The sequence below is a fragment of the Staurois parvus genome, unplaced genomic scaffold (genome assembly GCF_062004578.1).
Source record: "Staurois parvus isolate SC_StPar_1 unplaced genomic scaffold, SC_StPar_1.0 ptg000155l, whole genome shotgun sequence".
Lineage (NCBI taxonomy): Eukaryota > Metazoa > Chordata > Amphibia > Anura > Ranidae > Staurois > Staurois parvus.
The window spans coordinates 12,471,919-12,494,804 of NW_028317951.1; the positions used below are offsets into that span (position 1 = coordinate 12,471,919).

At 38.3% G+C, this 22,886-nt stretch overlaps 1 pseudogene; it reads right to left on the reverse strand.

The window, feature by feature from the left end:
* LOC149463284 (transient receptor potential cation channel subfamily V member 5-like) overlaps positions 1–22,886 on the reverse strand; it is a 61,521-nt pseudogene that overhangs the window by 31,000 nt on the left and 7,635 nt on the right.

The window sequence follows — 22,886 nt, forward strand, 5'->3', positions numbered from 1 at the left end:
TACAGCATTGTTGTTGCAGGTACATATAATATCAATGACTGACAATTTGTCGTTCCATGAGTAGATTCCTGTTAAATTATACAGTGTGGACTTGAGGAGGCAAAAAGACCAGCATATTTTTTTTTTTCCTTTTCATGAAATAATTAAACATCTTTGAAGGACACAGTTATTCATTACTACTGCAATGCAATTTTAAAGAACGTGCAATCTAGTTATTGGAAAACCTTGTATTGTACGAGACATTTCAAATTACATACAAAAAAAGAATAGAAAGTCTTTAGATTTCTATAAAGATTGACCAGGAAACTTTATGAAATGGGGAAGCTGTTTCCACCTGGGGAAGCAATTAGTGAGACTGAATGATTTAATTAATGCTATTTATACAGAGCAATATGAAAATGATCTTGCATATTACATTTGCAAATTAAATATTTTATTTTCATTGCCCCTTCAAGTATTCCTTTGTTAGGAAAGTTGTTAAAACAACCTTATAGTCTATAGTTTATAAATGAAAAGTCCAAATCAAGCACATTTTGCAACAACTGGGTGACTGTTGGTCTGTGTAGGGTTTTGCTAGATGGGAATACCCAATCACCACAACCACAACCAACATGGGGGAAATCAATAGAACAGCTGTGACACTTTTCTGATGTTAATTGCTCTTGTTAATGTGTTGCACCTAATTCAAAAAACAGTTTTCGTTCTGACAGCGACTTGTGCATCAAATTCAATTAGTTCTGATTTACTCCACTTTACATCATGGCACAACACTTGTGCCAAACTCAACATAAAATATGGATGATGGAACTAGGCCACAGCACGTATTAACTATATGCAATGTACGCAACTGTGTGCAGGAAACTGGCAGATCTGAAAGGAATGTCAGTGTTCACTTGTTTGGCTGGTGTATGGAACTCTCTCACCCGATCTGTAGATGGGGTCTGTCACTCTCTGTAGATGGAGGCCCCCACAGGTTCTTCTGGACACAGCACTCTGGGTTCCCTGCTGGCAGAATGTTAGCAGGGCTAGCAGTCAGCAATTCTTCCTTGCCTCTCTCCTCTTTAGCTCTGGTCCGGTACTCCCGCAGTCTGCACAACCCTCTCTTCACTCCTACTCTTCAGCTCTCCCTCTGCTCACTTCCTGTCCAGTCTCCCGGGCTTCTGTATATAAATATCCCACACGCCAACTGCTCTAGGAAATGTAGTCCTCTGATACACTGCTCCCCAACAAAGTCCTGAGGTTCAGCATACAAAGTCCATGAGGCTGTTCTACAGAGTTTGCGTGCCATTAAATTGCAGGACACTACAATCTTCTCATTCTGTTTCTTTTAATATCCTGCAACGTGCATTATAGCAGGGTCTTACATTTATTTGTAATACTTTCTAAACAAGAAACTTGCTCTTTGAAATGAGAGATGCCAGGAAATCATATGTCTTGACAGCCATAGACTTATTTGGATGCAGAGAATATGAATTATAGTGCTACATGAAAAGAAAACAAGAAACAAGAACATCTTAAGTATTGTATAAGAAATGATTCCAGTAGATGCTCAGTATATAATGTAAATGAAAAACAGCACAAAGAAACACATATCTTGCCTGCCTAATAATTCCTATTTGATTAGTGGCACAGAAGAAGGTGATAGATGGGAATAGGGTATTTTTAAAATCGATTTTAAAAAGTCTAGTAATGCAGCAAAATAGCTTAGCTGAGATGCATTGCATTTTTTGCATTTCTAAGCAGAGAAGCAGCGACCCTGATATGACACTGTATGGCCATTATATGGTGAATGTGCCACTGTTACATACAGGTGGATTAAACATGAGGGGGGAGATGCTAAAAAAAAAGTTTCTGCTTTGTTTATCAGATGCTTGCTTTCATCCAAAGTGGGGCAAATCAACAGTTCATGGTGAGCATTCTATCAATGTCAATTGGCCCTGATTCACTCATCACTAGGGATTACATTTAGACAATGCAAAGTTTCGGTTGATTTGTAAAAGCTGGAAGAAGGAAATCAAAGCTGGTTATGATAGCAGCCACTTAGATATCTGTGTTGAATGAATGAAGTTGAATTGGTGCTGACGTCAATCATCCAGTCATGTGTAGGAAAAATCTTTTTCTTTTTTTTAATTTCCTTTGCACATGATTAGGTACTTTTTGCAAAGTGAATTCCTGTTTCATTCACTTTGAAAGCCAACATGCTCTACTCCTTCAGTAAACTGGGGTCATTATGTACACAGACTGTGCTAAATGTCTACTTTTGTCTTTGACATAAATGACCACTTCTCAGTTTTTGGAGAACTTATAGGGAACGTGGTCTCTATATAAGTATTGTAGTGCTTTTAATATTGTAACTTCACTATATGAAGCAGTGAAAAAATCGACTGTAAATGTTCACCTTGACTGCCCTGGGCATCTAAAAGTGCTTCTTTCTCAACTAATAACCAGATAATTCCCAGGTTACCCACACAAGCAGCAAATGACATATTCTCCTAAAATAAAAACACAGTTATTGTACAGGATTCATATTTATATACACACATCTGTATTCATGTATTCAATGTTTAAACAGTTTGTCAACTAAATTTGTCATAAGAGAAATCTAGGGCTGCTCTTGGTGACCTCCTTCTGAAGTTTCAAGCTGTTATTCTGACCTATTGGTCTTAATACTTCGTGTCAGTGACCTGGAAGAAGTGTGCAAGACACAGAAATGTCAGTCGTCTTTATTAACATACTTATTCTGGGCCAGTAACTCAGAAGTAAAGGAAAAGGGTCAACATAACAAGCAGGCAAATAAACATTTCAGAAGGAAATTTTTTTCATCTAGGTGTCTTTTAAAATACTAAGCATAATACTAAGCTTTGTCAGCGCATCCATTTTCACTGTTCACTGTTAGTCCTCATGCACACTGGACGTGTTTACAGCTGCTGTTTTTGGCTTTTGACATTTTTTTCTACAGCCAGTAAACCCCCCAGCATGTTATTCTATGTTTTCATGCACACATAGACTGTAATCAATGTTTTTTGGCAGGGGCGTTTTTTGGCTGAAAAAAAAAAAACAGGACTAGTGGGTTTCTAAAGGAGTTTTTTAGCTGTAAAAACACTCTAATGCTGAAAAACATGGGAAAATGTGGTAAATCGGGGCAAACCAGAGTTCTTGGACTTTTTTTGACCAAAAAAACAATTTTTTTTGTAACAAAATCCCAATAAAAACGCTAAAAACCGCAAAACGCAAAAAAGCAGCTAAACGCTAAAGCAAAAGGGCTAAAAAACCTTGAACATGACTTTACACAGCTAACGTTACCAGCGTTATTAACCATTTCCATACCGGACACTTTTAACCCTTCCTGCCCAGGCCATTTTTCAGGTGTCAGCACTCTCACACTTTGAATGACAATTGCGCGGTCATACAACATTGTACCCAAACTAAAATTTTATAATTTTCTTCACACAACTAGAGCTTTCTTTTGGTGGTATTTAATCACCGCTGGGGTTTTTATTTTTTGCTAAATTAACAAAAAAAGACCGAAAATTAAAAAAAAACAAAAAAACACGTTTTTCTTTGTTTCTGTTATAAAAGTTTGCAAATAAATAATTGTTCTTCATAAATTTAGGCCAAGATGTATTCTGCTACATGTCTTTGGTGAAAATAACCCAAATTAGGATGTATTTTTTAGTTTGTAGGAAAGTTATAGAGTTCACAAACTATGGTATAGATCTGAATATTAATCAATCCTGAAGTACTGACAGCCAATCTAATTTCTTGAGGGCCAAGAATGTCAGAACAGTACAGATATCCCCCCAAATGACCCCTTTTTGCAGAGTAGACAGTCCGACATACTTCATAAGAGGCATGGCGAGTTTTTTGAAGTTGTGTTTTTTTTGTCATAATTTTTTGGAAAATTAAAAAATTAAAAAAATGATTTTCACTATTTTTTTTTTACATACTGTCACCAGTGCAGTACAGCGTCATCATACAACTGGCATGGCGGTGATCAGGGACACTGACTGGTGACAGTATAAAAAAAAATATATATATATATTTTTTTTAATTTTTTTAATTATTTTAAATTTTTTATTAATTTTTTTTTCTTTTTTTTAAGATTTTTTTTTCATATTTCACTATGTCCAAAGTAGTACAATGTTACCATAGTAACATTATACTACTTTGGGGAAGTGATCAGTATTTTTTTTTTTTACACGATTATAGCAAAGAATTACTTTGCTATAAGCAAGCATTTACCTGAATGACATCGATTCATTCAGGGTTTTTTTTTTTTTTTTTGGTGCTTAGCTGTGATTTGGCCACAGCTAATCACATGACATGTGCATGTGATTGCTGTGACCATTCACAGCTAGACACTAGTATACAATGGATGGCATGAATGAAACCATCCATTGTATACAACTGTCATGTGACCTGCTGTGATTGGTCACAGCAGGTCATATGGTACAGGCAACGGGGGCCGGTACTCAGATCTGTCATCGGCTGTGTCCAAGGTACACGTGTCCAAGGTACACGGCCAGTGACAGATCACGCCGCTGCGCGGCTCTGAAAGCGCGAAAACTGTGCATGTGCGGGAGGGCGCCATATGGTGTCCACCCGGAAATCTACAGCTATTGGCTGGGTGGCTATTGATTAAAACGCCCAGTGTGCATGGAGTCTTATAGCTAGCTGTAATCTACAGTATTAAACTGTATATATGCTTGAGGAAGCATCACCGTATAGGTTCCCATTAAAGTATATCTAAACCCACGAACAAAAATGAAAAATTTTGCACCTTAGTTCTGGTGGCTACATTATTTTTTTTAACACTGAATACTTTTCGTACAGCAAAACTTTTTGTGTGCTTGTAAGTTCCACTGAGCTGAACAAAAATTTAAAAAAATGTTATCAGCTTTTACCTGTACTCCTCTGGAGAGGGGAGGTGATTGTAGTCCAATGCAGGAGTACCTCAAAAGATACAGTACAGTAATTACGCATTGTTACCCTAGAACAGAAAGTCTTATTGGCAGAATCAGCAGGTAAAAATAAAGGATAAAAAGACAAAAAGAAAATGAATGTAACCACCACATGTACAGCCTGGAAAGATACAATATATTATAATTTTTTTTGGTTTAGATACACCTTAATAGTTTGACTTTTTGTTTGCAGGATAGTGACAGTTCCCCTGCAGATGACAGCTCTTCCATGTGAGCTCAGCAGAGCACCCCACCGCTACTGCATATGCTCCCTGACTAGCCGGCGCCACAAAGCGCCCGGGAGACACAGCACGTGAGTGGGAGGAAGGAGAAGAGTAGAATGCATACATAAGTATGGCCTCCTTTATCAAGTCACGCCCACACCGGTCTTCTAGAGTCTTATATACAAAACGACTAATGATCCACTAGCAATCTTAAAGGGGCAACCCCAAGGACAACCTGTGGAACAACCAGCAACCAATTTCATACAGAATACAATAAAAATGCTAATAGCAATGGATCCTACCTTGGTCATAAGCATATATGAATATTCTAAAAATATAAACATAAAAACTAAACTATAAAAGATTTTAGACTAACATTAAAATGCATGTCATCTAAACCTAATTCTAAGTGACCTATGGCCATGGCCGATTGACCTAGTCTTGCTAGCTGAGGGGTATCAGATCAGATCAAGAATGATCAAGAAGAACAAGAATGAGCATTAGCTGTTTTAATTTTGGTCCTCTGACAACTACTTTATTCACTGAACAGGCAAACATTTCAGGCATAAATAACCTGAGCAGATTTCAGTAAGCTTTACTAATACCTGATATGTAATCCTTGACACAGATGTTTGCATGAATATGCAGCTAATGATCTTTGTTTTTAACACTAATTAGATGAAGAGCAGTGTTTGCTGAACACTGATATGTCATAAAAACATGCCACCCTCTGCCTCTTATAGTAAGGGAGCAGAAAGACAGACTGCTACTCAGTGCCAGCACACTTTTTAGTAGATAATAAAAATGGAAAAAAACTGGAATTCTCCGGTCACCAAGACACGTGCGATTCTTGTTTTTGAGGAATCCATCAAGTGTCATTAAAGTGTTACTAAATCCAGGACCCTGCCTTCACTATATCTAGTCTCTCACAGTACACAGAACACCGCATGCAATTATTTTAGAAAATATAAACTGCTAACTACCTTTTCCTGTCAGTAGTATATAGCAGTTTTGTGACCTCTATCAGTGTCCGGCTGAGCACTGGTTAATCTTGTAGAAGTTTTCATTCTGCTCTGACTGTCCAATGAGGTTGCATGACCCCAGACCCTCTGTCTGGACAGTGCTGATTGGCCCTGTGCTGATCACATGCACACTCCCAAAGATAAAAAAAATTCTCTAGCTACACACACTAAACTGAGCATGTGCAGAATGACTCCTAGAGTTCTGTGCTATCAGCAGATGGATTGGGGACAGTAGAAGAAGGGGAAGATCAGAGAAGAGAGGATCAAACAACCTTTTTACACAATGTAGAGGGTTAACCCCTTAGGTTCCACAGTGAGTATAACAAGCATGCTTTACTACATATACAGGCTGATTTTACTATTGTGGGATTAGTAACACTTTAAACCCTTTTATTTTTTTATATTTCATTTTATGCATTTTCACCCTATTATTAGCACATTCATTATATGTAGAGTAATTAAAACCTGGTTAAAACTGCCATTCAGTGCCTCTTCCTTCTTGTCTGTCTTGTCCCCTCTGCAGTATATGATCCCATGAATAGCCCATTGCCACCTATACTGCACATGCTCCTGTTTAGGTGAACAGGCAAGTCATGCACTTCCTCCTTTGTGTGAGATTAGTCAGCTCATGTGACTATGAGTTGTCTTTCTGGGAGTATACACATTGATGAATGGCAAGCCCCTCCCTCTCTCCTCCTCCAATGCAAAGCACAAAAGTACAAAGCACAGTCTTTCTGCAGATTATAGTTACATAGTTACAAAGTTAGTCTGGCTGAAAAAAGACAAAAGTCCATCTAGTTCAACCATAAAACAGGTTATAATCTTATACCCACAGTTGATCCAGAGAAAGGCAAAAAAACCCCAGAAAAGCACGATCCAATTTGCTCCTGCAGAGAAAACAATTCCTTCCTGATCCCCCGAGAGGCAATCGGATATTCCCTGGATCAACTTTATCTATAAATGTTAGTATCCAGTTATATTCTGTTGAACAGACTGAAAGGGGATGCCAATAAAAAAAAAAAACACCTCCCCCATTTTATTTAACAAAATAACAAAGGATGTTTGTAAATAATGATTCCTATGAAGGGTTAAAACACTTTGAGATGTGTTATGTATTTTTATTCTACATTGCGAACTATCTCATGTGACCTCTAAAGAGCCAAACAGCGCTGTGCAGGCACTAGAAGCTTGTTCATCAGATTACTCCATGCTCCTGCTTCCGATCTTTCCTTGCAGATTGGAGCAAGCAGGGAAAGACCACTGCGCAAGACGTCAAAAATAAGGAATTTGTAAGCTTTATGTTAATAAATGAGAAGCAGAAGAATGCTGTGTAAACATATTTAGTACGCTTCATGACACTTATTTGTTGTGAGTTAGTATTACTGAATGTGGAAAGCTAAATGTTTTTTTAGCCCAGCCTTTTTCAACCAGGGTGCCCTGGCACCCTGGGGTGCTTGGAGGTGCCTTGGTAAAATGCCTAAAAACTGCCCAAAAATTGTGTACAAGCCAGAGGTGGATCAAGTCTGCCTGTTAGTTACACAAAGCCACAGGTTTTCATTGTGCACGTTCTAGCCACTAGCACCCCAAAAAAACAATGTATCATCAGTTAAAACGGAGGATGTTGGTCATCTGCACAGCATTCTTGTTTGACCCTCCCCTGCCCCTACCCGTCAGCACAGGGGTCACATTGGCTGTGTGATGGAGAAAAATTGAGGAAGAAGAGAAACATTGGAATACTAGTCAATACCAACGTGCAAAAGTGTACTTAATTTGGAAGAATAAATCACCTCTAACACTGGGTGTCCTACGTGTGTGGATGTTGATGCATTATGTAAAACTATTAGAATAGTTTTTTTACATTTTATAATGGAGCACCTAGAGATTGTCCATAATTTTAAAGGGTCCCTAGAGACTGTCCATAATTTTAGAGGGTGCCTCAAGACTATCCATAATTTTAGAGAATGCCTAGAGACTGTCCATAATTTTAGAGGGTGGCTCAAGACTGTCCATAATTTTAGAGGGTTCCTAGAGACTGTCCATAATTTCAGAGGGTGCCTAGAGACTATCCATAATTTTAGAGAATGCCTAGAGACTGTCCATAATTTTAGAGGGTGGCTCAAGACTGTCCATAATTTTAGAGGGTTCCTAGAGACTGTCCATAATTTCAGAGGGTGCCTAGAGACTATCCATAATTTTAGAAGGTGCCTAGAGATTGTTCATAATTTTAGAGGGTGCCTTGACTAAAAAAAGGTTGAGAAACACTGTTTTAACCTATTCCTAGTACAACCAAGTAAAGAGTACTCATTGCATTCATCCAAAATGGCCCTGTAATGTGGCAGAAACAGAATCTTTTACTATTATTATATTAGGCATGCCCCAGGTACTTCAAACCTTGTACAGCAAGCATACGTTTGATGATCTTTTGAGAACAATGAGTCCAAGAGCCTGTGCTTAAAATAATGGGTTAGCATTACTTGGGGGCACATCAATAAAATAATAAATATATATATATATATATTTAAAACATCTTCTAAATATTTAGCAAACTGCAGTGAGGCCAGGATGTTAAAACTAATAAAGTTGTAAAAATACAAATAGACTCTTATGTATGGATTCATTCTTTCTAAGAGCTAAGGTTACTTCTCCTTAGCCCTCAATCAGCAACAAACATGCCCTGAAATTCTGAGACTGAGTGGTGGCTTTGAGAAAAAAAAACATTTAGTCCTCATTCATTTTAAATTCTTACAATGGTTTCAGTTAGCAAATAAAGGAGTAAGAGGCCTGATTGTTGGCCCACATGTACCAGTTTGAAGTGCTTGAAGTAGGGTGTCAACTAAATATTCCCATACTTCTTTTTCACCTATAATACCATAATAATAATGTCCTCTTTTAGCTTGGTGATAACAATGTCCCCATAGCACAAGTGTTGTACAAGTCAGCCTTCCTTTCAATTAACTCTTTAACCATCTCTGTATTCTGGTTCACAGTTGCTATGTGTAGAGCCATCTTCCCTGGGGACAAGGAATGATAACAGACATGAGTGTACCATTAAAAACCATAACATTGCTAAGAAAATTATCATGTGCCAGGTACTTTACATCTTATCAGACCAGTGAAATAATTGTCCATCCTCAAGCCTAGATTTATTGAGCTTCATTATTCCATTTCATACGATATTAATCTTTGAAACACTATATTCTGTGCAACCATATAATGTGATGTTAATAGAGGGTAATGTTGCATTAAAAGCAATGAATTGGGCATTTCAGAAATTGATGGTAATGATTTCCTATTAAAATAGAATTGCTATCAGAATTTCAAGTGTGGTGGCACCAACTAATGGCTGGATGGTATTTAAATCATATTTAAGCTTAAACCCATGTGAATCTTGAAAATGTTAATGATCATTTGTAAATAAGTGAGTTACTTCATGCAAGCTGCTCAATGAGAGCTCCAATTTCATTGGCCATAATGTTCTATTTTCCACAATACATTGTTGAGGCTAAAACTACAGACAGCTAATTGTTGGATCTGGTTGCACTAATTTGTTAGTAATATGTAAAGCATCACAGAGGGCAAAATGTATAAAGTATTGCTGCAAATTATAGATTGTACGTTTATTTAAAAAAGTCAGAAGCATAAAAAACTCATATAAATAATAACATATAGTATTCAAATTCTTACTACAAAAAGTTGTATGTAATTCTTGACTTAACACTCAGTGGTCATGTAATTGTAGATAATTGTATTACCTTCTGAAAGTCTACAGGTGGTGTTGATGTTTTGTTCTCAAGTATAGAACGCTCCTTTCGGTGGCATAGAAATGGAGGTTACCCCATGATGACACTTAAATAATTATTTATTTTACTCATTTATATAGCCCAGACATTTTTTCTGTAGGCATTTACTAAGAGAGGTGATTTAGTCACATTATAAGGAATATATAAAAACAACCATTTTTAAATTTATAGCAATTGATACTTAATAAAGCGCTGCGCAAACTGTTGGTGCTACTGTATATAAATTCTGTATAATAATAATACATTGTGAGAAATTATGTATATGAGATATTTGTAAATAGCAATGTTTATACTTTATATACCTTACTGTTTTTCGAGCTATGTTCTGTGAGTTTTAGAGTGTAGAAAATAAAAGTACAAAACAAATTGCTGTCATTTGTTAAATGTGATTTTAACATTTTATAATTGAAATTTAACATTTGGGCATTTGTTGTAGAAGTAAAAGCCAGCTATACCTGTAACTTTATACTTAATTTTCCAGTAGTTACCGCTTGTATTTCTGACCTTCTCACTAAAATATTTTTTTCTAACATTTTCAAGAATCTCTAAAATGTTCTATAAAATGTTTCAAAAACATTTTATAAGTGGAATGCAGATTGTGATCATGTGGTGACCACATCTGCCCATATAAGGGTCATTGTAGTGTTTTTACTTGTGAGCCTGCATAATAAGGAAGATCCACTGATACAAATCATACTCTCTGTTGGCTTTATTAGTACCCACTTTATTTGGGGAACAAATATCATGGGTCATTTCAAATAACTAAACACAAGACTTTTTTTTAGTTTTGAACAGAGTGGAGATGGATTAAAACACCTTTTAGGTGTTATTGCTACCTTTGCCCCCCATTTGGGGGATTAACCCTTTCTATTTGTCCCACTATCATCAAAAGTAGAAATAAAAAAAATCCCTAAGTTTGGGTTGTCCCCAAGAACTCTCTGTCTCTTCAAGAACCTTCTGGGGAGCCCCAATGGATTCCATTATTTACTTCCTCTCACTTCCTGTTTTGGCTCTGGGACAGGAAGTGAAGGTAAATCTCCCAAAGTGGACACAGCTGGCAATAAAATTACAGGGGTTATAAGTCTCTCTTTCTCCAAAATGAGTTCTACTTTGGGATTGAGAAATATTTTTAAAGCTTTGCTATTTACACAATACAGAATGATCTGCTAATAGCTCTCCTTCCTGACTGCAAGTGGCCCCAAATACAACGTATTTAGTCATTTAATATAATGACCAAATGTAAGAGATCTAGGCAGATTTCAAGGGTGTCTATATCACTGTGGAACAATAAAAATTATCAGTCAAGAGCTACTTACACATGTTGACATGGCCCTTAACATATATTTTCAGTTTGAGTTTTTTTTTTTTAGTAAAAAATAGTAAAATTTGGTAAAAACAAAGGCAAAATTTATGTACTTAAAGTGCACCTGTGCCCAGACTATGGGCATCAAAGTATTTACGTATGTTTTAACATGTCATTGCTGACCTTTCTAGCTGCATGTACTGTGAAGCCATTCATTCTAAACAATTACAACAGAGAGTTTCAGTTTCTAGCAGCTTAAAAACCACTTGGTGTCTTTACATTAGAAGCCTGACAGGCTGCGAATTTAATGTCAAGTTTACACTACCATGCAAAATAAGGGGATACTTCGGTGCTTCTGTTGTGGAATTTTGAAGATGAAAGAAAATAAAGATTGAAAGAAAATAAACACCTCAAGAGTGCTTTATGAGTTAGTGGAGATCCAGACTGGACTTCCTTTAAAACTTTCACAAGATCAGGCTGAAGCACAGGACTATCTTTGATGATGGCACTCACCCTGCAGAGATTTTCAAGTTTGTCTACAGTCTACGTACAAGCAAACATAGAGCTGGACACAGGAATCCGTTAACTCCACAGTTAACCCTTTATACACACACAACAGCTGCCACAAAACATACACCATTAACAAGATCTTCCCGAATCAATTCTGAGTTTTAAGAAATGTCTGTAATACATGCTGTAAGACAGGAGAGGTTGAAATACAGTGGCTCTCTTCAAAGAGACAAGACTTCTTTAACTTCTGGTTTAGTGCACTATAGATCAAGCTTCAAAATAGCATTTATTAACCACTTGCCCTCCAGAGAATTTACCCCCCCTTCCTAACCAGGCCATTTTTTGCGATACGTCGCTGTGTTACTTTAATTGACAATTGCGCGGTCATGCAATGCTGTACATAAATGAAATTTATGGCTTTTTTCCCTACAAATAAAGCTTTCTTTTGATGGTATTTGATCACATCTGCGGTTTTTATTTTTTGCGCTATAAACAAAAAAAGACAGACAATTTTGAAAACAAAAACAATATATTTGACTTTTTTGCTATAAAACATATCCAATAAAAATGTTTTAAAAAAATCAAATTTTATCATAAATTTAAGCCAAAAATGTATTCTTTGCTAAAAAAAAAAAAAAATCTCAATTATTGTATATTAATTGGTTTACATGAAAGTTATAGCGTCTACAAATGGCGTTATATATACTAAAAGTTTTATTTATTTATTTTTATACTAGTAATGGCAGTAATCAGCAACTTATAATGGGACTGCAGGACTGCGGGGTGGGAACTGACTAACTGCCACTGACAACCCCAGTGACACTAATACAGTGATCAATGCTAATAAAAAGCACTGACACTGTACTAATGACACTGGGCAGGAATGGGTTAACATCTGGTGTGATCAAAGGGTTAACAGTGTGCGGTGTGTGTTTTACCATGTGCACTGTGTTGTGTTTTATTTTGGACACGTGCTGTTTTGTATATTTCTGCTGTGCAGAGATACAAAGCAGTATGTCCATGCTGACAGGAGAGAGACCTGTGTTATTTACGTTCGGGACCTGGTGATTGACACTCCAAGCCGCCAAAAGTGACGCTGATAGGGTGGCGCGGGCGCATGCTCCATACCCACAAAAATGCAAATCACGTATATATATATGTGATTTTGCGTGCCGTGCCACCCTGTAGCAGTACTTCTGCTATAGGGCGGAGGGCAAGTGGTTCAGAACAAGAAGTGGTGCTGGCAAAATATTTACAGAAAACAATAATACAAAAATTCTACAATATGATCAACTGCAAAATAAATTAGAATATAAAAGAAAAGTTGTAAACTAGGTGTTGCTTGGGCAATAGTTCTGCACAGTCCTATTCACTGTAGCATAAATCTGGTTCTATTGGATAGGACTCATAGGCCCTTTCGGTGGAAATGCAAAACTGTCACGCTGTACCTTCCACTGCTAAGTGGTGAGAGGTAGGAATAATAAAGCATTAATTAAGTTTTCAGTAGAAAAGAGAAGTTTTCAGCAGTTTAAGAGAGATTAACCCCTTTGTGCCTAAGGATAAAACAAATCTTAACGCCTAAGCACAGTTTTGCAACTTTGACATGTGTTAGTAAAACTGTACATTTCAGAACAACCTTGTGCATCCAGGTGGATTATACTTTGTTTTTTCAGGACAAATTGGGCTTTTATTTGGTGGTTAATGGTAATGGATATCTCCTGATTTTTTTTTTTTTATTACCAATGGAAAACTGGCCCAAGATAGTAAAAAACACCCACTTTTTTACATTTAGCTGTATATTTCTTGATACTACCATAACATAACACCAAAGAACAACCCAAAATAATTTCTCCTGCTCCTGGCGTTCACAGCGATACCACGTGTGTATGTTAGTTGTTGTTTGTCCCCGTAGTATAGCCCACAAATTTTCTGAAATTGTGGATTTGGGGTTTTCATGAGCTGTAAGCCATAATCATCACAATTATGACACATCACGGCTTGAACTATCTTGCTTTGCATGTAATGAGTCTATCTCATATATTAGTTTCCCCTTTTAAATTGCATTACTGAAATAAATTAACTTTTGCAGGATATTCTAATTTTTCGAGTTTCACCTGTATATAAAAAAAAAAGTATAAAACTTAACTCTGTATAATTCAACACCTAGACTACAGATTTGTTTTGTGGAATCACATACCAGTTAGGTATTTATTGATCTGCCGTTAGCAGGTCTGGATTAAAAGGCATCCCGTAGATGGATGAATGGATTTTATAGCCTCCAAATATGAATTTACAATCAGACCCCTTGACACGTCTCTGGTTATCAGGGTTCTTCTTATAACACAAAAATTAAAAACAAAAAAAGTTTATTGGGAATACTTTGCCAAACCTAGGAGCTCACTGTCTCGGTCCCCCCTCCCTTGCTACCTCCCTCCCCCCCCTCCAGATCCCTGCACCCCCCCTTCCCCATTACATGCCCCTGTGCCCGCACGTAGCCCACAAAGTGGTGTTCTGGGCACCAGGGAGCTGCTGGGAGTCCCCACACCTCTCCTCAGCCGAGCACCGAGGAGTCTGCCAATTCACTGTGTCACGTACCTGATGAGAGACTGAAATGACGAGGTCAGCCTCACTTGTGTCACTAGCCCTGATCCTGCTGGAGTTGGAACAGAGGGAGTCTAGGGACCAGGGGGACAAGAGTGCCAGTAGTTGTTGTTTGCAGCTCTTTTGTCCTGGTGGCTTTTTTGAGCCTCATAAGGTGGACTTCATTGGGATGCTGTACTTACCTGATGCCGGGTGTAAGTGAAACCTGTGAGCGGTTCCTACTACCAAAGAAGGTCCATTAAGAGGTCTGGAGGATAATTCCTGGATATATCGATTGCCATTCGAGTACTACATCCCTACCGGGTTCCAGATGACCACCAGTGCCCATATACTACATGCGTAATAATATCTTACATCTGGTGAGTGCAAGCACACCCTATATTGCTTTTCACAGAAGTCATGAACACCTTATTATTTGATGGAAGCTGAATGGGATTGATTGGTATCTCCCTATTTGAATCATTGACGCACCTGTATTTTAATGAATGGACTTATGTCGTTTATATTTATGTGATATATTGTGTTTACTACTCTCACGTCATAATTTTTGTCTTTATTAAGACACCACTATTGTCACATAATAGCGCATCAGTTTGCGCTTTTGTCACGTTTACGCTTTAATTTTATTCAAGCACTGCATTTTTATATTGAAGAAGCAATGCAACACAAAGCTGACATTTTAGCAGTACAGGTAACCCACTTTTACAAAAAATCTTATCATACCTGCTCTTATAAGAACTTTCCTCACATATTTACAGTTTCCATCCCAGCAATAAAGAGGAATTATGATTGCTATAAAAGTCTCTTTTGAACTTAAAAAAATCAATTATTGTTCTTGAAGGTATATTATTTTGACATGATTAATCAATAACTTACCCTTTACTCTAACCAACATTTATGCTCCTAACTGGCACCAATCAAAATTTCTACGGAAAATTTTCAAAAAGATTTCTCAAGTGCAAGTCGGAAGCATATTGCTTTGCGGAGATTTTAACACTTTATTGATGGCAATTTGGATACCTCCTCTCTGGTTAGGAACTGCCCTCTCTTTTTACACAACCTCCTTAACAGAGAGGATATCCATGATGTTTGGTGATGCCAGCACGCTACTGAAAAATCTTTTACATACTACTCTCCAAGACATAACACATATTCCCGTATCGACCTCTTCTTGGTTAAAATGTTGCTGCAGAGAATTTCCAACTTCTCGATCCATGATATCACATGGTCAGACCATGCACCTATCACAATACAGATAGAGGAGGGAAATACCTTTGCAACAACACACCTATGGAGATGCAACGATGCGGTGATACAGACACCAGAAGTACAACAAGAAGTAATCCAACACTTAAAAGAGTATTTTCATTTTAATGACCCTAAAAACGACAGGACCCTTTGGTAACTCAAATGCCCCCAAAGTATATATATGAGTCATACTTATATAATTAAGCTCTAGACTAAAAATAAATCCACACAACTAAGTTAGAAACCCTTCCCTTTGACATACGAACTACAGAATCACAAAACCAATCTAACCCCTCTAACGAGTTGGCTATGAGGCTGTCTAAGCTTTGCCACAAGCTTAGAGAGCCTCTATGTGCACAACATGATTTATCCATACGTAAACTTAAGCTCAATTATTACGCCAACAATAATAAAGCAGGTACATTTCTGGCAAATAGGATTAATTGAGTACTATCCGTGATACTTTTTTTATTTGCACTAACATACAACTGTGAGGACAAGCTTTCGGGGAATGTCCCCTTCTTCAGGTCTAAGCAGTACTGAAACAAAGATTTAGCAGAATGTTGGAAGAGATGTAGGGGAAGGGAAAAAAAAAACAGAGCTAAGATAAAGCAAAAGCAAAGTCTGGGGGGGGGGGGGCAATAGGATTAAAACTCAAAGGATGAAATCTAAAATTTCCCATATCATTCATCCTACCACGTCATCTAAGCTCATGAACTCGAAAATAGCTGATGCTTTTGCTGACTATTACTATTCCCTATATAACCTGAAAGAAGAGGTTAGCCCTATACAACCTGCAAAAGAAGAGATAGACAAATGCTTAGCCATGCTTAACTTACCCTCTCTTTCTTCATCTCACTTGGAAATACTCATGCAAAAATGACCCCAAAAGAAATTGATAGTATTATACTTTTCCTACCCAATGGCAAAGCTCCAGGTCCAGATGGTTACTACAAATAACTACTACAAAATATTTAAACAGATCCTGACCCCTCACCTGCTCTTATTATTCCATGAAGCGATCTCCTCAAGCTCATTCCCCACAGAAATGCTTAAAGCTTATATTGTAACTCTTCCCAAACCAGGTAAATCTCATGACACAGCATCCAATTTCCGGCCTATCTCACTATTAAATACAGATGTTAAAATCTATGCTAAGCTAATATCTATGTAAAAGATTTTATATTATTTTACTACATCTGGTAAAACCCGACCAATTGGGTTTCACAAAGGGCCGTCAAGCAGCCGGCACAACTCACCATCACCTAAATATCATACATTATGCAAAATCACATTGAGTGCTTTCTCTGCTTCTCTCCATTGGTGCAGAGAAGGCATTCGACAGAGTCCGTTGGGGTTAAATGTCCACTGTTCTCCAGAAATTCGGATTTCAAGGTCCGGTCCAAGTGGCCATACTGGCCCTATACTCACATCCTTCAGCCCGGGTTTTCACCTCAGGTCTTCTATCTAAAACTTTCAAAATTTCCAACAGCACCAGACAGGGATGCCCACTCTCCCCATGTATCTTTAACTTGATAATGGAACCTTTAGCTGAAGCCATTCAAACCCACCCCCACATCTTTGGATTTAAATTTCAACAAACTTCTCATGTTATTAATTTATTTGCGGATGACATCATACTCCCACTGGCCAAACCAACTATCTCCTTATCCTTCACACATGATGTTCTTACCCATTTCAGTGCTTTAATGTATTATAAAGTCAACTTTGCTAAATCATTCATTCTAGATCTAGGCAAACGCGCTTACATTTAATATCTTGTCTTCCATATATGTGGGCAAAAAGCATTCCATACCATATTACCTTGACAGCTAAAACGTCACTACTAGCTGAATCTAACTTTAAATCTCTCCTTTCAGAGATTTGTAAGGATCTTTACCATATACCTCATACAGAACTAACGTGGGCAGGTAAAATAGCATCCATTAAAATGTTGGTCCTTCTGAAAATGCTATACATATATACCGAACTCTTCCAATTCCATTAAAAGCATCCCATATATCAGAACTCAATAAGATTCCCAAACAATTCATTTGGCAAGGAAAAGAGCAAGATGCTCCCACAAACATCTCATTCAACATAGAAACATTGGAGGAATGGGTCTTTCAGATATAAAAGATTATTACTTAGCCACCATACTAGCATAACTTAAACACTGTTTCTTAGTCCCTGCTGAAATTTATGTTACATGCGCAGAAGTACCCAATCTAAACCCACTGTTACTAGCAGATGCATGGAAACCGCTTACCCTGACTCCTTTGCCACAAACTACTCAGGCGTCAATCGAACCCCCAAATATCAAAATCAACCTACTATAGAAATATTAAAAATATTACTTCCTTACCTCTGTACTAAACATTGGGTGGAGAAAGGTATAAAATGGCTTGAAGAAATAATGCAGCATAAAACACTCAAAACTTTTGCTTCACTAATAGGTCAGTATAACCTAAGTCATGTCACGTAAGTTTATGCACACACGCATCACTTCCTTTCTATCCAAATACCCACCACCTTCTATATATATATGAACTCCCAGATTTGGACATACTTAACTGGCAAGTCTAAAAATTATAAAGGTTTCTCCCTACTGTATAATACACTCCAATATAAACACCAGCTTATTAAATCCCCACCTATGCTATTATGGGAGACAGATCTTAATAAAGTATTTACCCTTAACCAATGGGCCAATGCACTTAAGTACAACTTTACAGCATCCCACTGTATTAATCACTGGGAACTCACTCAGAAGATAATAGCTAGGTGGTACAGAACACCGTCTCAATTAGCAAAATATTATCCCACATCATCCTCCCTATGCTGGAGACAATGCAGACACAATGGTACCATTTATCATATCTTATGGAACTGCAAGAATTTGACCAGTTACTGGAAGAAAATATTTAGTATCCTTGCCAACATTACTGGGGTATTCTCACCCCCAGATCCAGCATTAGCAATTCTACATGTGGGCATCGATAACTACCCAACAGTTCACCGTATTGTAGTCACTCACATACTAATAGCAACTAAATTAATAATTGCTAGACTCTGGAGAGATGAACGAACTCCCAACCCCTCAGAAATTCTAGTACAAGTCAACCTTAATTATCAATACGAAAGACTAATAGCCATTACAACAGCCTCTTGGTCGTCCTGTGATAAAAATTGGAAATGTTGGACTGAATGGTATAAGTGATAATTACATAATATATAATATAATACATAATGTATAATAGTTCATTATTTTCTCTCTACTCCTGATTTATTTGTACCTATGGGTGAACACTATAAATCAGGCTTCTAGTGGTGCACTTAGTTTGAGTTAGCATTTATATTTGTATTTGCATTTGTATTTGTTTCTGCAACTGTACTTATCTTCATGTTTTATATGTACAACATATATGGCATGTATAGATCTTTTCCCTCATTACACTTACTAATAACTGTATATTGGAAAACCATTGAAAATTAAATTTAAAAAAAAAGCTGAAGAATTCAGTCTTATAATTTTATTGCTGAATATGAATTGTGAATACAACACCCCATTCCCCACTAAGTTTGGTGTCCTCAGATCTCATTATCTTCACACTATAGAGGAGAGAAGCAGAACACATGGAGTAATATAGTCATCTTATATGTACCTGGAGTTTTGAAACAAAACATCAGGATCTTTAACAAATATTGCATCACTGTGTCTTTTAAGTCCAGCAACACACCAGGACAAAAGCATGTACATCCTAAAGACCCAACAACAAAACACAAGTGAAGCAACTTGGTATATGCAGGGCAGTGTAATGAGAAATGCAAAGGACTGTAAATTTGGGATGAAACAACCTATCAACAAATGAATGGCCCAGTGTAGAAGGGAAGTTCTACAGATCAGCACACAGCAGTGTTCCCTAAAGGAAAAGGGGCATTATGTTGAGGACAGAGAGGTGTACATTTTGGACAGTGGTTCAGAGGTGTGAAAGAAGTTGTCTATGTCAAACTGGAACAACCATCCCTAAACAAGGCTGGGGGCCTTCAACACCATTTGTCTTCTATATTTAATGCCATTTTAACAGCTTTGACAACAATATACACCTGTAGCCATTCAAATTGAAGAGTTAGCATCCATGAAGCCTTCTTCCATCAAGGATGGGGTCATCTAACTAGAACAGAGTGGTTCCACAACTTTTGTACGTTCCATCCTGTTCTTGCACAATAACATCTGCCTTTCCAGGGTGACTGGAATAAGGTGTCTTTGCAATCTGTGTGGATATATACTGTATGCTGGGGTATGTTCATGACCCTCATTAGAACTGATGAAATAGCTTGGATAAGCTACAGCCAGGTGCTGGCTACTGCAAGCTGAATACAGAAGACATAATCCTTGGGACCACAGACTATAGAGAAGGGGAGTTCCTCTTCCTGGACCAGAGCAGAGGACCTTGGGACTTGCAGTCATGTAGTTTACCAATCTGTATTTCTGAATCCCTTCTAAACAACACACTCCAGAAAAACTGGCCGTTAATTCCAGTGGCTCCTTTGGGGGTGAGCGCTACATTATTATTTGTGTGTGAACTTGCCAAAAGGAAGGAGGGGGGGGGGTTCCACTTCTTTACTGCAGGAAAGAGTGTTCGCTCAGTGGTCTAGACGGAGATGAACTGCTGTTAAGTCCCCCCCCCCCTCAACCAGTGTTACATCTGGTCACAATCTCTCCTTTTTGGTTCATTTGTCTGCTTTTATCGTAATTGCTCTGTACATTTATAGCCAGATATACATTTAGATTTGCCTGTTCATGAATGCTTTACTCATGTAAATCTATTATTACCTGTTTATCTGATGTCTTATCCAAATGATCTTTGTAAGCTGTGTTAGAAATTGGTTGACTGTTAGCCTGAACCTGTTGCTTAACCTCTATTAATACAGAATCTGCAGTGCTAAATCTAAATTGTGATTGATAATCATTTAAAGGGGTGTTCAATATGTCAGAACCTAGAGTGTCAGAGGGACTGAGAAGTTTACAGAGTCAAGGCAGCACAAGAGGTCAGGCATCATCCAGCAGCTCCTAAGGGGATAACGCTACAAATATTACAGAACAAGTTGAATGTGTCTAATTACTGCTGACCTGCATGACTACTGACTACTGTATGACTTAGATAACAGAGAACCTTCACAGATAGTAAGGTTAAATCTTTTTTTGCATATTCTTTTTCCAACAACATATTGTGACATAGGGTAGTTAGCTCTCATGGTAGATGTGTTATTTTAGTGAGTCTACAGCAGACAGGAACTATTTTTAAGGACTTGGTAGCCCAATTTTATTTAAAAGAAAGCAAAAGTTCAGAAACTAATGATTTCCCATGCAGGGGAATCTTCTCCAACTTCAACTGAAATCCATACACTTACAGTACCTCTCCTGGATACCTGGCTCTCTAGACTATAGACACAGTGCCCTGCTGTAAGGCCCCCCTCTGGCCTATGGATGGGGTTCTCCTGCCACCCCGATAGGAGCTGACCTGACTCCTGGAACTGAGATCTTGATCTCTTGGATTCCGGCTTGGTCCTCTGACCCCTCAATGAGACCTTCTGTCTCCCACACTGGGATTGGTCTCCAACTGGGAGCCCTGTGCTATTCTCAGACCTGAGTATGTAACGACACCTCACCCTTGCGTACTCCAGATTGCAGGTGTCTAACAAATCCCGGACACAGGATTGAATGTTTCGACCCAGAGCTGCAGAATTCAAGGAAAGCAAAATCCGCAGCTTTCTCTGCCCAGAAACACTAGTCTGTAATGTAGCATTCACCCTATATGAGAATCCTATGTCACATCTTCTCACAGTGACAGAGTCTAGTCCTCTCACAATATACAGTGAGTATATATATATATATATATATATATATATTGGGGGTAACTCAGGTGGGGGATCACCTTCCCTGGGAAAAAGGTAGTCCAAACAGCAGGGCTTTCTTAAAATCTAACTTGTGTCAGTTTTATTCACAAGGTTGCAAGCAACGAAACAAAAAGAAAATAAATCCTCGCCATCCAGGCACTAACTAAACAAAGAAGATTCCTTTCTCAAAGGTGACAGGCTTCTCCCTGTCACCAACAAAAATTAAAACAGTAGGCAAACCTTTTTCTTGCTTGTATAACACAAACTTTCAACCACAGCTCACTCAGAAATGAGTCTCTGAGTCCCAGGCCAAGAGCAACTTTTTGCTCCAGATCTACCTGCTTTATACCACCTGCTGGTGGTTATCAGTGGACCACAAAATCTGGTCCGGAACTGCCTCTACCATAGTGGCCAGGAAAACCCGGACTGGACATCAGCTCCCAGATATGAACGCATGCGAGGTGACACATATCATCCATCGATCACCTCGCCTTTCATACTGTCAAAATATATACACACACATTATATTGCCAACAGTATTAGGACACCCATCCAAATCATTGGATTCAGATGTTAAAATCACCTCCATGGCCACAGGTGTATAACATCAAGCACCTAGGCATGCAGACTGCTTCTACATACATTTGTGAAAGAATGGGTTTCCATGGCCGAGCAGCTGCATCCAAGCCTTACATCACCAAGTGCAATGCAAAGCAGTGGAGACGTGTTCTCTGAAGTGACAAATCACTCTCTGTCTGGCAATCCGATGGGTTTGGCGGTGTCAGGGAGCGAGGAGCCAGACGCACAAGGAGGTGCAATTAAAGGTAAGTTTATTTACACAGAAACAAGGCAAGAGTCTATGCAAGTCCGAGAGCAACAGCGGATGACTTGGTAGGACAGAAGTTCTCCTGCCGAGGTTGTCTTCCAGGATAATCAAGTCGAGAACCAGCGGGAATCATAGCCAAAGCCGGGGTCAGAAGCCAGGAAGAGATGGCCACTTCCTGTTCCAACATGACTGTGCACCAGTGCACAAAGCAAGGTCCATAAAGACATGGATGAGCATGTTTGGGGTGGAGGAACATGACTGGCCTGCACAGAGTCCCGACCTCAACCCGATATAACACCTTTGGGATGAATTAGAGCGGAGACTGCGAGCCAGGCCTTCTCATCCGACATCAGTGCCTGACCTCACGAATGCGCTTCTGGAAGAATGGTCAAATATTCCCATAGACACACTTCTAAACCTTGTGGACAGCCTTCCTAGAATAATTGAAGCTGTTATATCTGCAAAGGGTGGCCCAACTCAATATTGAACC